Genomic DNA, 14,191 nt, shown 5'->3' on the forward strand with positions numbered 1-14,191 from the left:
ATTATGTTTTACAGATCATCTTCAAGTCGCTTTCTGACAGTTGCTTCTGGATGCCCCGTTTTGTGGGCGGTCTTATGTACGTGGCTCACCTTCGGCAGCGTCTTCTCCCCGTCATCTTTGTTGTAGCAGTGTAGCGTGCAAGGACGGGAGTGGAAGAAGTGTCAAAAGATGGAGCTAACTGTTTTAATGACATTCAGACTTTACTTCAATCAATAACGGAGCAGCATCTCCTCATCCGGAAACAACAATACCGGAAATGTGTCCCGTGAAAAAACGTTCGACCGGAACTCTCTAATAACAAAGCTTCTTGGGTGAATAATGTAAACTCACTACACCGGTATGTTTTAGTGCTTTCATGGTGAGTTTACTGACAGATATAAGTAAGAACTTCACACTACTTTTTATTAGAAATGGCAACAGCGGAGGATGAATGTCCCATAACAAGAAGAAGCTTATCGACTACGGACGCGCACAATTTGTCAGGATTTATGCAGATCCCAAATACAGATCAGCAGGTACCAGAAGGTAAGAAAAGTTGCTTTTGCATAATATTGCGAAACAAAACGCCAGATAATATGTCTTACCTTATACACACACACCATAATAATACTCGTCTGTTGAAGCACATCAAGCAATGTGGCTTCATAGCTTACAAAGTCGTACTAAAACATTTTGATGGATTTTTGAGCGCTGTGTGTAATGTTCTATATTTTCAATGGAACATATAAAATGTTGGTGTTGTGTACTTCAGTCATATTGCCATCATAGTGCAGCCTACACTTATCTCTTATGTTTGACTGCCATCTACTTGTCACACTTATCATTTCACCATGTACCAAATAAAATAGCTTCGAGGTGGGTAAGCTCAACCAAACTTATTCCTTACATTAGGCACACCGGGTTATAAGGCGCACTGTCGAGTTTTGAGGAAAAAAATGATTTTAAGTGCGCCTTATAGTCCGGAAAATACGGTAGATGGCAGTAGTGTATATAGGCTACTGCAGAGGGAGTATGGCCAACACGTTTCAGAATTTGAGTTTCAGTTTATTTCGAACATGCATGCAATTACAACATGATACATCACAACTTCCAGTTCCTCTATTCAACATGTTCGAAAAGGAGTAGGAAGAAGCAGAGCTTATTTAATCCTACCCCTTTTCCTTTACATAGCAGTTGCTAAAACTTGTGTTCACTTCCTGTTCTCAATTTATTCACAATATACTTCATAAATAATAACATAAAAAAATAAATAATAATTAGTGAAGTAAGTTATATTTCATATGGTGAGACAAATAGGATTATCTAGAACATGAATGGATGGATGAAATAAATTCAGAATGATTATAATGGTTCTTCTTCTTTGTACTTTGTAAACACTTTAAGTTTGAAGAGTTTTTTGACTCGGATCATATTAGTATATTGGTTGATTTCTTTGCTTAATCCATTCCATAATTGAATTCCACATACTGACATACTGAAGGTTTTAAGTGTTGTACGTGCGTACAAATGTGTTAAAGTACATTTTTCTCTAAGGTTATATTTGTCTTCTTTTTTGAGAAGAATTGTTGTATATTCTTGGGTAGCAGGTTATAGTTTGCTCTGAACATAATTTTAGCTGTTTGCAAATTCACTATGTCGTGGAATTTCAGTATTTTCGATTCAATAAATAAAGGGTTTGAATGTTCTCTATATCCAACATTATGTATTATTCTATTGATCATTTTTGTTGTGACACCATTAATGAATGAAGTGTACTTTTGTAGTTATTTTCCCATACTTCTACACAATAACTCAGATATGGTAACACTAGCGAGCAGTAGGGAATATGAAGTGATTTTTGGTCCAATACATGCTTTGCTTTATTCATTATTTATGTGTTTCTTACCACTTTATGTTGTATATTTTTTATGTGATTTCATTTTATCATCAATCACTATACCTAGAAATGTGGTTTAGTTTACTCTTTCAATGTCTATTCCGTCTATTTGTATTTGTTTTTGACTTTCCCTTCTACTGTTACCGAATAGCATTAGTTTTACTGAGGTTTAAGGATACTCTGTTTTTGTCAAACCATCGTTTTAATTTGTTAATTTCTTCTGTTATTATTTGGATTAGCTTGGTCCTAAACATGGTGCCCTATAGTCACATGAGGGGCTTTTGACCAATGTTTTATGAGATTGGCTGGCCATACTCTCTCTGATTGGTTTTTGTGGCAAATTTGTTTAGGACCAACTCTGAAACCGAGTTGTCCACCCTCTCTCTATACACGGCTCTGGGCTACTATGAATTGCCCAGTCAGAAAGTAGTCTTTGCCATTAAGATCAATCTGTTTGAATTTGTTGCACCCTACAAAGTGTTTATAGTGTAAGTATTGTGCTTATTACACAGCAACTGTTTGATTGTAATGTGCGTCTCAGTTGTAGTTATCATTTCCAAATTTGGAATTGTTGAAATCGCCATGCAACATTTGCTAATGATATATATATATATATATATATATATATATATATATATATATATATATATATATATATATATATATATATGTATATATATATATATATATATATATATATATATATATATATATATATATATATATATATATATATATATATATATATACACACACACACACACACACACACACACACACACACACACACACACACACACACACACACACACACACACGTTAGGTCAGGAAAAAACACAGGCTATTTCATCCCTACAAGTTTGTTTTGCAGGTTACCCTGCTCGTCTGGAGATTTTCACCTGAATCCCCTGAAGAGCAGGCTTGTAGGGATGAAATAGCCTGTGTTTTTTCCTGACCTAACGTATATTCCACTCTATCCCGGTATTGAGCACTGTATAACAGATAAACCACAGTAATCTTGACTATATATATGTGTATATATATATATATATATATATATATATATATATATATATATATATATATATATATATATATATATATATATATATATATATATATATCAAAGCCACTGTTTATTTGCATTAAGCTAGTGTTTTTTGGAAAAGTTGAGCCTTATTTTACATTTGGCCATTTTCTATCAGTCCTACTTGCTTTGTTGGCATGAAAAATTACAACATTACCTAGAAGCAGTCCGACTGAGTCTGCTCTGAGGGCTGCTTGAGTGTCACGAGCAACAAAGGTATGGAAATAATCGATACTCAGTAGGTAAAAGTACCAGATTCGGTACCCATCCCTAATATGTAGGTTAGTCAAAATATTCGGAAAAGCTTTCAGTATCACACACTGCATTTCTACACACAACTGCAAAAAATAGTGTTAAACATAGAATATCCAGAAACTTGAGGTTTGCTGGTACAAATCCAGATTGTATGAATATCGATCCCTCCATCCATCCATTTTCTACTGCTTGTCCCTTTTTGGGGACAAGCAGTAAATTTTATATATATATATATATATATATATATATATATATATATATATATATATATATATATATATATATATATATATATATAATTTTTATTTTTTTTTACATATTATTGAATTTGGCCCTGCGATGGGGTGGCGACTTGTCCAGGGTATACCCCGCCTTCTACTCGAATGCAGCTGGGATAGGCTCCAGCATCCCCCGAGAGGGACAGGCAGTAGAAAATGTATGGATGGATGGAATATTAATGCAATGTAAAATGTTATTCAGTGATACATTTTTTGATTATTTTGTGCATCTGTAGTATTGTTTACTTTATGGTGTTTTTCCATTTTTTTAATTTACAAATATGAATATAAAAAATATATAATAAGCATGTTGTATTCATTTATTATTGTCATTATAAGTTTTATATGTTTTGTGTAATCTTTGAATTCCATTTTCTGTATATTTTGAGTTTGGTTAGTTTTTATAAAACTGTAACTGTAAACTATATATCTGTATTCTGTTATTTTTTTATGAATGTCAATGCAATATTATATTCCTTGTTTGTGTATTATTTTTTTACATATTATTGAAAGAATATTAATGCAATTAAAAATGTTATTCATTATTTTCCAATTGTTTTATGTATTTGTAGTATTGTTCACTTGTGTATGTTTTTCCAATTTTAGTCTAAATAAAACAATAATAGAATTTCATTAATGTAAATACTGTAGTCTGCTTTTTTTGTCTGGCCTGGCGTGCAAAATGTTCGCTTAGCGTGCAATTGGTGTCACATTTTTGTTTTATTATTATTTGTACATAGAGCAATAATTTAGTGTGCTATATATTGATATGCCAAAAGACTGGTATTATTATTATTATTATTATTACTGATTTTTAGTTTTTCATTGTTTGTTTGTTTTTTAGTTTTTGTATTTTAAATAAAACTGCACTACAAACACATAATTTTCCCATTGTGGAATAAATAATGGCTATCCTATGCTATCCTAGTAAGCGCATTACTATTTATTATTGTCATTTAATAAGTTTTGGATATTTTGTGTAATTTGTGCATTACATTTTTTGTATAGTTTTAGTTTGGTCAGTTTCTGCAAACATTTTTTTAATTATAAATACATCAAATACGTATATAGGTACATATAGGTTTTATTAATTATATTGTCTCTTTTTTGATTGGCTGGAACAAACAGCTGCTCACTACAAGGCATATCTATTAAGCATTAATTATATTTACTTTTATGTTAGCTACATCTCTTTGTTTATAATGTATATTTTCTGCTGGATTTACTCTCTATTTTATGCTGCCCTTTTTTTTTGCTGCAGCTGTTACATATATTTTACATGGTAATTGGGATTTGTTATATAATGTATATGTTATATAGAAATACAATATAATATATACATATATATTATACACCGTATGTATAATATATAAATGTTACATATATGTTATATTTTATATTGCTACTATGGTACTTTTTTAATCTACTTTATACCTGCATTATCCATTCCATCCTTTGTCACTGAGCTACTGTGTGGAACAATTTCCGTTGTGGATCAATAAAGTTTGTCTAAGTCTAATTGGTGTTTTATGCCTGCATGAAATAAAAAGTTGTTCACAGTGAAGACCAAAAAGTTGCCTTCCTCTTAAGTGTTTAGGACAGAAAAGCGCCCCAACTGTGGACAAGTTGTGGATTATGAAACATTTACATGACTGAGTAAATGTTGCTGGAGTGCATCTCCAACTGGAGTGTGTTACAGCAGCATAATAACCTGTTTACAATTTGCACTTGGATCCAAATGGGGCCGAAAGGAGGAAAAGAAGGTACACACTCACACACATAAACATACACGTACACACATCTCTTACCAAGGGATTATGGGTGCTGCTATTCTTCTCCTCATTGTGGCTCAACAACGGGCAGCATGCAGCGATGGCGGGCAGGCGTGTTCGCTAAAGAATGGACCAGACTCGCTGAGGGACGGCTGCCATGTGGCACGAGATGTGTGGGGGTGCAGGGGGCTGCTGGGGGACACAGATGCGGACCCCTTTGTAAAACTTGGGGGAAGCGGGAACGGACGAGCAGCCAAGGGCCTCCCAGCCGTACCTGTCTGGGCTGCGGATGCTGCGGCGAGCCTCCACCTGTTCTGAGCAGATACGGGCGAGCACGGGAGGCCAAGCGATGGCTGCCAACCTGCGGAAGTAGAAGGATAGATTTTCATTTACACACTGAAAAATGTACCAAAAGTAGACTTTTAGTGAACTACACGTGACCATTAGAGCAAAATGCTCAGTGATTGACTTATTTTTACACTTGAATACCAAAATGTGTGATGCTAGTAGAAGTTGTGTAGAAGTGCAGAGCAGCGACTGTGCAGCTGACACAAAAGCAAAGCAGCCCTGTGTCAACATCATGTATGAACTCATCTAAAGTGTTGCAAATATTCTTTTCTGAGTATAAAAACATCTTTCTTTACTGTTTGGCTGCCACATGACTTTTGCTGTCTTAATGAAGCATCTGGTCTTAATTCTGCTAAATTTGACCCAATCCAATCCAATCCATCCATCCATCCATTTTCTACCGCTTGTCCCTTTTTTGGGGTGGTGGGGGGCGCTGGAGCCTATCTCAGCTACAATCGGGCGGAAGGCGGGGTACACCCTGGACAAGTCGCCACCTCATCACAGGGCCCCAATCCAATCCACTTTATTTATATAGCACATTTAAACAACAAAAATGTTTACAAAGTGCTGCACAACAATATTAAAAACAATATTTTTTTTAAGTGACCAAATATGTAATTCGCTGTCATAGAAAAATGTTTTTATTTTTTTAAATACACAGAATGTATACAATTGATCATATTTTATGCATTCCTCATGTTTTTTGGTTCATCTAATTAAATTCAATAATGTATATACTGTGAATGTTTTAGTTTCCACCGTAAAAGAAAAAAACATTAAAAAAATGAAAAATGTTGCATTTTTAAAAAACGTCAATAAAACATAAAAGATACATTATAAAAATAGCAAAAAAGAAGAATACATCTATGAAAAATCTAAAAGAAAATAAACCAAAATGCAACGTAAAAATACATGACAAAATATGAAAAATAAATAACAGTTCACACAAAAAAAAACATTAATGATGAAAAATAAAAATACAGAATGTAATAATAATTAAAAACACAAATAAGAAGTACATGATGAAATACACATTGTAAATAATACTAAAAAATAGTAATTACAATAAATTAATACATTACAAATATTAATAGACAAAGAAAATTCAGAAAGTAAATACAGACAATATATTACACCTGGGGATAGGTTGATTGGCGACACTAAATTGGCCCTAGTGTGTGAATGTGAGTGTGAAAGTTGTCTGTCTATCTGTGTTGGCCCTGTGATGAGGTGGCGACTTGTCCAGGGTGTACCCCAACTTCCGCCCGAAAGGGACAAGCGGTAGAAAATGGATGGATATTAATGTAACATTAAAGAAGAGTATACAAAACCAACTTTTCTTAGCTATTGGCATCTGTTTTTGTGTATTTGGGATCTGCATGAGTCCAGTAAATAAAAAATCAAACAATGGAGACATTGCGGAGATATTTATAAAACAATCTTGCCTTCCTTCATGCTTTCTCCAAACGATCCATTTGGAAATTGCCCTCTTTGTGACATTTTTCCCCAAGTGTGACGTCAGCGGGTATCTCCACTAGCTTTGCGCGAGTTATGTAGTCAATTATTTTTCTCTATCCTCTTGTTGTGGGGCAGACTGGCTCGTACAGGCACATGCATGCTTCGCTGTTGCCATTTCTAACACAAAGTAGATATAGTGAAAAAGTATATATGGTTCTGACTTATATCTGTCAATAGACTCCATATGGAAGTGCTAAAAACTACAATATGGCTGACAAGAAGACGCAGTCGAAGTGGAGGGATGTTAATAAGCCCGTGTTAATATGAGCGCTTTAAATGAAGCAACACATTTACCACATGATATTGCACAAAAATACACATACTAGATCAGGGGTCGGCAACCAAAAACGTTGAAAAAGCCATACTGGACCAAAAATACAAAAAAAAAAACGTCTGGAGCCGCACAAAATTAAAAGCCGTATATAAGTCTTATAATGAAGGCAACACGAGGTAAATGTCTATATTAGCTATAATAGCCTACTATCAATATGACTATGTGTTACTCCTGGGAATTACTGTCTTAGAATGGCCAAAGGTATAGATGTGTGTGTCCAAGTTAAAGGAAACGGCAGGCTGTCTTTTTCTAATGCATTTATTGCAATCTTTGGCAAGCTGGGTAATGTTTGCTGTGGTCTGGAACAACATGGCACACAAGCAACTATCTGAAATGCAGCCAATATTACATACAGATAATGTGTCATGAGACATGCAAAACTAAATTATATACAAAGAGGATAAAAGTAAAGGAAATTAAATGAGATCAAATATACCTACAAATGAGGCATAATGATGCAATATGTACATACAGCTAGCCTAATTAGCTTGCAGTCATGCACTGACCAAATATGCCTGATTAGCACGCCAACATGTCAATAACAACAACAACACTCACCTTTGTGCATTCACGCACAGCATAAAACCTTTGGTGGACAAAATGAAACAAGAAAGGAGTGGAAGATTTTACATGGAAACAAACTGTTGCGTCACATTCCACACTATGGTGAGTTCAAGAATAACCAAAATTAGTAGGACAAACGATGTTCACCAAATAGTCTCATCAGTGAAGCATATACACACACACATATTAAACAGTGGGCTTTCTAACAATTGGGAAGGTTTGTGTCATGTTTGTCCTCAAACAAAAAACATACTAAAACAAACAAAAAAAATGTTTCCCCCATCTTTTTCCATGTTCAATCCTTTTTTAAAAATGCTCCAGGGAGCCACTTGGGCGCCACTAAAGAGCCGCGGGTTGCTGACCCTCGTACTAGATACATGTAGATAGATAGATAGATAGACATTATGTATCTGTCTGTCTATACCTACATACCTATTTGTCTATTAGTGCAGTGTGTGGGTGCATGTTTACTTGGTGGGATCATGTTGTTCCCTGCAGGAACCACGACAAGAGGCGTCCTGTGCTATGTGTGTCGATACAAGTACGTCAGCGATGACACACAACATGTCCGCTGCCTTGATGTTCTCTTCTCTTTCTACTTAAAAAGCTTCTGGTTATGGGCCTGCTCCAGGCTGACCTTGGCAGCGGGTCAAGCGGCATCATTTCCATGTCGTTATGGGGCTAATATTTGCCGTGTTGTTAAGCTTGAAGGAATCCCTTCCTGCTGGAACGCTCGGGGCCCATTTCCTTAAAGACTAGCACATCAAAAAAAAAAAAAAAAAAAAAATGAAACAGGCGGAAGTGACTCACGGGCTCGTCCCTAGAGTTGAGACGTTGCGGCTAAAGTGGCGCGTTGACAGGTTGAAAACAGGATATGAGCCGTGTAGCTGTGTGTTTATTGCAGATGGCAGAGCACTTAAGAGCAGACATGGCTGACGGCTCTGATAAGCAACAACTGTAAATGCACCAATACATGTATTTACTACATGTTTAATATAAAGTGTGTGTAGTAAAGTGACTTACTCTTTATATTATGCTCAACTCCAACTTTATTGAAGCCCAGCACAGATGCTCTGGCCCATAGACATCTTATAAGTAGACGCAGCATTTGCTGCTGTGACGCGAGAAATTCGGCCACCATCTTGAAGTGGTGATGAGGAGCCGGCAAGCAGCCTAAACTGACAGTTGACAAGTAGAAAACAAAGATGCCGGGCTGGTGTTCAGCGTCTTCCTGCTCAAATGAGCGGACTGTTGAAAATAGGAATCGGGGGATTACTTTTCATAAGTAAGATTTAACATTAACGTACTATTGGTTGTATTTTGTGAAAAGAATATTACCACGGAGTTGAGAAGGAGCAAAGATCTTCAATAGTACTGGAATCATAGCCACTAGCAAACAAGAGTATAACCATAATAGAATTGCTTGTCAATGAAATTAATTACATTTAAAAATGTCATACTTGAATGACATAAAGTTGGTGGCATCATGCCTTCAGTGTGCATATTGTAAATAGTTCTCTGCAAACCTATGAAATGTTCTATTTTGTCTTCCTTATTTTATCAGAATGCACCAGAATGCTTCATTTGTATGTGAAAATCACAAAGAAATCTTCTGGGGGAGGATGACACCCCTACAGGAGTTTGGTTTACAAACTTTCAGCCCCACCTAAAACAAAATTCTCCAGCCGCCACTGATTATGATGCATTGTCATTTTAGGCAAAGTATAAGACAATACTTTCTTAACAGTATAATTGTAACCAGGAATAAGTCTTCAAGTAACAATATTCAAATACTAACATTGTTGGGTAAAACAGAATTTGGTTTTATTCGGAATCCAGTGAAACAGATTGGTGGTTTTAGCTGATATAAAGACTTTCAGGTGTTTATATTTGTTTAAGTATTTGGCAGACACTTTTATCCAAAGCGACATACATAAAAAATACATATAAAACAATCACTGTAAACATTATCATTTAAGGGAAGAATGTAATCCAAAATATCAATAAAAGTGTCAAGACAGAATAAACTCTCTGCTGCTGCAGCAACAGAGATACAGTCTATAGGTCCCTAAGATATATAGATATCTAATGTATTCATACATTGTTTATGTAGGATATACGCTTGTATATATAACCTAATCATATTGTTTCTTGAATTTAAAAGTAGCTGACCGTTTTTTCCCCCTTCTCTGGGATTATATTCCCAGTTTTGATCTCGGACGTCTGGTCACTTATAGCATATAAGAATATTCTATTACTGTTAAGCAAACTATGAATAATAAAACACGCCAAAACATGTGTCCTTTATCATAGCTACACGTATGGAAAAAAAACGCGTGAAAATCAGTGGCATTCAGTGAGGTAAAATGAATTAAATGCGCTGACAGTTCATTGCTCCTGGCAGATAAATTGCACTGAGTGGAGCGGATCACCACTCCAAGATGGCGGCCCCGCCTCTCGTCAGCGCCAGTAGGCAGTAGCGCTCGATGCTGCGTCTACTTACAAGCTGTCTATATATATGCCCTGGCCCAGTTGCCTCGGACCCCGCCTGAACATTTGGCGGGGGTCACGGTGCTGCCTGATCATAAATGGCACATTAACATTACAACGGTGTAAAAAAGACATAAATTCAAAGCTTTCTGAATTCGTCTGGATACTGGTCACTTTATTGTTTACTCTACTTTATTACCTTTATAGTGTAAGCTATACAATGAAACCAATTGAGTTACCCAAGCGATCATCTACCAAACCCAGGGTCCGAGCCTTCGTCTTCGACCATGTCGAAATATTTTACAAAAATACTGTTTTAACATTACGAGTATTATACGACATTCTCATATTCACTAACATAACCAGCGATTCAATCATGTTTTATAAGAGAAAGCCACATTCAAAAAACAGTCAGCGGACCGCGTTGCTGTCAAGATCAATCCTATTGGTTCACCAAAACAAGTTAGCCAATCACATTCGGCGATAATGTGACTACGAATAGAAACACTTCCGCCTTCTTAAACGTCGCCTTCTTAAAGGTCGCTAAAATGACATAATGATGTGTCTGTGTAAAACTCCAACCGGTGTTTGTTACTTGGATGTGTTGTTTCTTAATCTCGAGCCGTCATTTGTGTACGCTCAGTTATATATAGACATTTAAAGCGCAATGTAACATGTCAGGATGGCCGAGCGGTCTAAGGCGCTACGTTCAGGTCGTAGTCTACTCTGTAGGCGTGGGTTCGAATCCCACTTCTGACATCACTTTTTCTATCCCATAACTTTTGTAAACATACGTTTTACTCAAACTAATGGATGGATGTGTTTGAATACACATATTGCAAACACTCTTATCACTAATAAAGTACAAAGCAGAACATGTACTACACATTTAAACATGGCAGCTAACATGGTGTTGTACTCCTGCCAGCAGAATAAACTCCAATACTGGCATGAACGTGAAACGTAAAAGAGCGATCTGCTTGGCTAACCCCCATTCACCAGATTTGGACTGATTTCATTATCTGATGCCGTGCCAATCTCATTACTGAGGGATTAAGCGCTGCAGGTTCTACCTGAAATATGGAATACGAAACTCCCCTAGTCAAATTGCATGCATGTATTGGGATTGTAATACTGTATGCACCAGGGGTGCCCATACTGTGGCCAAGGGGCCAAGTACGGCCCGCCGAAGTCTTCGGTGCGGCCCGTGAAACATCAGAGGTTTAACAAGAAGATTGGTGATCGAGTGATGGAGCCTCCCTCTTGAGGGCAAAGACAGATTCATTGGTCAATGATCATGAGTTTCATTTGCAAGGGAGTTGGGCACAACATCCAATTATATAACACAACTGTTCCCACTCATGGTGTAAATTAACAATAACCAACAAAAAAGAATCAACACACAGTCGCACATAACACACCTTCTGGTCATTGAACTTTGTGGACATTATAAGACACGTTTATATAATTTAAAATTACACTCAAAACACTCACCTATTCTTAAAATTCAACTTTTGCTGTTTACGCCAGACTTAAATATGTTAAAATAATCTTGGTTTTAAAGCGGCGAGTGTTCCAACAGTTGGTTCCACTTGTCAAGATGCAAAGCTCCTGGCAACCTTTTCACTCAGCTGGTTGGACGCTAACGACTTGTGATGGTTGAACTGCAGCCAGGAGCCAGGAGAGCTAAGCTGCAAAAAGAGCACACGTTTCACGTGTATGTATGTATACAGTATATGTATGTAAGTGTGTATTTACTGTATGTACAGTACAGGCCAAAAGTCTGGACACACCTTCTCATTCAATGTGTTTTTTTTTTTTTTTTCACGACTATTGTAGATTGTCACTGAAGGCATCAAAACTATGAATGTGGAGTTATGTACTTAACAAAAAAAGGTGAAATAACTGAATATTCCAGTTTCTTCAAAATAGCCACAGTTTGCTCTGATTACTGCTTTGCACATTCTTGGCATTCTCTCGATGAGCTTCAAGCACACCTGTGAAGTGAAAACCATTTCAGGTGACTACCTCTTGAAGCTCATCGAGAGAATGCCAAGAGTGTGCAAAACAGTAATCAGAGCAAAGGGTGGCTATTTTGAAGAAACTAGAATATATAACATGTTTTCAGTTATTTCACCTTTTTTTGTTAAGTACATAACTCCACATGTGTTCATTCATAGTTTTGATGCCTTCAGTGACAATCTACAATGTAAATAGTCATGAAAATAAAGAAAACGCATTGAATGAGAAGGTGTGTCCAAACTTTTGGCCTGTACTGTATATATATATATATATATATATATATATATATATACATATATATACTGTATATATATATATATATATATATATATATATATATATATATATATATATATATATATATATATGTATTTATTAGGGGTGTAACGATAAATCAATAGAATAATAGAATACTTTTAAGTATATCGAGACAACCAGCAGTAGCATTCATGTACAACACATCTCCATAGTCAATAACAGGTAAAAAGGTTGTTTCCACCAATTTCTGTTTCACAGTAAAAGAAAAGCCTTGTTTCTATGATAAAATCCCAGTAAAAGTGTCAGTTTTTTTTACAACATACTGAATGTGCTCCTTAAAACTCAAGTGGTCATCAATTAAAAATTCTAAATATTTAAAAGAAGATACTAACACAATGTGTTGCCCATTTCTTGTTAAAATGTTCTCACACAGTGCTGATCTTACAGTTTTTGTGGTAAAGAACATACACTTTGTTTTCTCTGCATTTAAAACCAGTTGAATATATCGATCTGTGCTCGGCAAGTTTGACTTCCGAAAAATAGGTATCGATCCGAGATCGTTTTACAAAGGGAATCAATCGATTTTATTGATACGAGAAAAAGAAAAAAAGATTGGATTTAAGAACAGCGGACTTTATATAAAGTTCAGCACTTTTAATAATAAGGACATTTACCGTTAAGTCTATTTACCTGTCTGTGAAGTCAACAAAAATGGTGGTCAAAGAAGGTCATAACAAACAAAAACGCCGCAAGACAATATCATAACTTACAACACAAAAACTTTCAGCTACAGCATGATTGCAAAAGCCACAACCGAAACAAACGCCACAACACAATAATGTAAAGCTGCAACACAACTTTAAGCCACAAAAGACGTGACTGACAAAACGGAAGGGACAGCGGAGCAAGTTACGACGACACAAAGACTTAGGGAACACAACAACTGGCACACAAGGAAAAGTAATTTGAGGAGAAATAAAGAAATAGAAGAGATGGATGAAGAAGGCTATGGAAATTAGGAAGCGATGGGCCAACACCATCAACAGTGGTGAGGGGGGCATACAAGCTTCCACACACCTGGGACGCTGTATATATTATATACTGTATATATAATATGTAAATATTACATTTGTGTTATATCTTATATTGCTACTATGGTCATCCTAGTCACTGCCATTGTGTCCTTGGGCAAAACACTTTACCCACCTGCTCCCAGAGCCACCCACACTGGTTTAAATGTAACTTAGATATTGGGTTTTCACTATGTAAAGCGCTTTGAGTCACTAGAGAAAAGCGCTATACAAATATAATTCACTTCACTTCACTACTTTATACCTGCGTTATCCTTTCTATCCTTAGCCTTTCCATCATTTGTAACTGAGCTGCTGT

The 14,191-nt window shown here is 36.0% G+C and overlaps 1 non-coding gene across 1 annotated transcript; it reads left to right on the forward strand.

Annotated features, from left to right (window-relative positions):
- The first annotated feature begins 11,198 nt into the window (after positions 1-11,198).
- Positions 11,199-11,281, forward strand: trnal-cag (transfer RNA leucine (anticodon CAG)). Its single transcript has one exon. It is a non-coding gene; the product is annotated as a tRNA-Leu (tRNA).
- Positions 11,282-14,191: the final 2,910 nt, after the last annotated feature.

Source organism: Nerophis lumbriciformis, linkage group LG34 (assembly GCF_033978685.3).
Source record: "Nerophis lumbriciformis linkage group LG34, RoL_Nlum_v2.1, whole genome shotgun sequence".
Lineage (NCBI taxonomy): Eukaryota > Metazoa > Chordata > Actinopteri > Syngnathiformes > Syngnathidae > Nerophis > Nerophis lumbriciformis.